Genomic DNA, 2,651 nt, shown 5'->3' with positions numbered 1-2,651 from the left:
CGAACTTGACACAAGATCAGGAATGATGCTCGACCAGACCCAGTTTCATTTTTTAAGGAGCTTGACATAGGAAAGCGAACTATGCTCCGAACGAACTTCATCATAATGAACAAGAAGTCGTTGCTTCCAAGAGTGCCCCTCCGGGTGGAAGGACAACATCCTGGAAGTTAGGACCCAATGCCCCTAGGACACTATGCATGACGGCAGCGTCACTGGATACAGGCACGAGATAAGTAGCCACGTAGTTGACCTGCAGTGGGGAAGATACAATCGATGGATAAAAACCAGGAGGGGATGAGAACTGCGCAATAGGCACCGGGGGACTAAAGAACGATAATTGATCTATAGTCGCGATCCTTTCGTCGTGTGGAAAGCAAACCACATGGAAAAGTGAAGAGACAAGGGCCCCCATGGCATAAACAAAGTCATGACCAAGGAGAAGACTGAAATCTAAAGCACCTTGGGTAACCAGTACGTCTATATAGACGATTTTTCCTCCCAAAGTAATAGGGAACTTCGGAAGGATACCTAATGGTTGACTGGTTCCTCCGTCAAACGCCATCAGATTCTGTGCGACCGACACAAGCTGTGGGGAGCCCAAAGCTTGCCAAGTAGTGGAAGGCATAAGACTGACAGATGCACCCTCATCCAAGACAGTGCCAGGTACTGCCTTATCATAGGTGTGTACTGTAATCTAGAAAGGCACATAGGTGGGAATGCGTAAAGTAGTCAAGTGACTCCAATCGAAAGTGACGACCAAACTACTTGGTGGGGGAATCGTATGAGTGCCCCCATGCTCTACAGGAACCGAAGAAGGACTCTCTGGATCAGCTAAGACAGGAGAGTCATTTTCAGACTCTGGAGAATCTGATGAGACGAGAAGGACATGAGCATGATGCTCTTCTGAAACAGAGTGATCAACGGGTGGGGAACCCAAGTTGATACTCTCACCGACCAACGATTGGTCTGGACCAGGCTTAGCACAGCCAGGTTCAGGAAGAGGAGCCCGGACAAGAGAAGAATCTAAGTCAATCTCTTTGTTGACAGGGAGACGATCTGAAGAGAGACTCTGATAACCAACGGGAAGTTGGGGTGAGGAAGCTGTAAGACTTTCCAAAATAGCGGAAGCTTTATCCATGAGCAGACAAAGGTGAAGGGGATGGTTGCCTTCACATAGTCTACAGGGGATTCGAATCTTCCCTTTCTTCTGAATGTTGTCAGTTGATAGGGTGGCATCGCCATGAGCTTCAGAGGACGATGAGGGGCAAGCTGGATCGTGAGACCATGCTTCTAAGACCCTAGGAATGCCAGGACAATCACGAAGAAGATGGTCTCCCTTGCACAATTTACAAGGAAACTTAACCTTCCGCGGAGGAGCAGAAGGAGTTCCGACTTGAGATGTACTCGGAGCAGTAGCTGCACAGGTGGCCTCACATTTATCAGACTTCTTCTTCTTCTTCATCATCTTCTTCTTCTTCTTAGTCACCTGGTTACTTGAATCCAGACTTTCACCAGGCGAAGTAGAAGATGAGGACGTAGAAACAGGCGAAGAAGGGGAGAGGTCCACCTTGGAATCAACATGATGTTGTTTGGGCGGAGGAACTAATTGGCCATTATTTGAGACATTACAGACCATAGAGGTTGAGAACAACCAAACAGGGAACCCGATGGTTAACCCAGGCAAGGACAAAGTTTCCATATACGGAGCACCGGCATTTCCAAAAGAAGGAAATGGACTAGGGTTTCCATCTGGGGGAAAACCTTGGCCGGTAGACTTGGGGAAGGTTGCCATTGAAAACGAGAAAGAACCCTACTCAAGCTAACACAAATAATATCTAACAGGGTAGATGTGAACGTAGTCGAATAAATTTTAAGACACAAGGACATAACTTGACCTTTTCATCTTTAAAGAGTCGAGAAAAGGACAAAAATATGACTCTAGTCGCCTTCGAATATTTAATGAGCCTGAAGTGACAAGTGCTCAGATGGACCTTTTCTTTTAGGGAGTCCGAAAAGGAACGAAAGTGACTACTCTGGAGAACTAGGCAAAAGGTTTACCAGAAAATCTGTAAAACTACATATACACCTTGGCAATCGTATGAAAACCAAGGACTTTCCATACGACAATCAATTTTCCCGAATGCTGTGTTCGGTGCGTTACGGTTTGTAAGGCGGCAGACACGGCTTCCTATGGATAAAGGATGATAACCTAGTGGGGTCTCCCCATATACTCGATGGTACGTGGGAGCTCAAATCCGTGCTAGACCACTATTGAGTCACAGAAGGAGGAATCACCCAACCTTGAGTGGAAACAAAAGTGACTAGGTTTAATGACGCCAGAGCACGTCTCTAGCCTAGACCTCTAAATGTGTGCATTATGTTCCAATGCGTTGTTAGATTCATTCAGTTAATTTTAAAGTTGATATTGGATTATGTTTCAGTTTTCAGGCCTTATCCTATGTAATGTCTCAAAATTTCCTAAATGAAAACTATATGCCACAATATATCATTTCATTTGATGAATGCTAGCTACGAGAGAGTTGAGAGCTTTCACACAAACAAAATGACCATAGAACAATCAACAATATCTCTAATGCAGCTAATGGAAATTAACAAACTTTTCTTCAAAGTCACTAATCACTAATAACAAC

The sequence above is a fragment of the Pinus tabuliformis genome, chromosome 3_2 (genome assembly GCF_031772625.1).
Source record: "Pinus tabuliformis cultivar Carrire ecotype Pingquan chromosome 3_2, CPIR1, whole genome shotgun sequence".
In the NCBI taxonomy this organism is placed as follows: Eukaryota; Viridiplantae; Streptophyta; class Pinopsida; order Pinales; family Pinaceae; genus Pinus; species Pinus tabuliformis.
Note: the sequence above shows the minus strand (reverse complement) of the source record.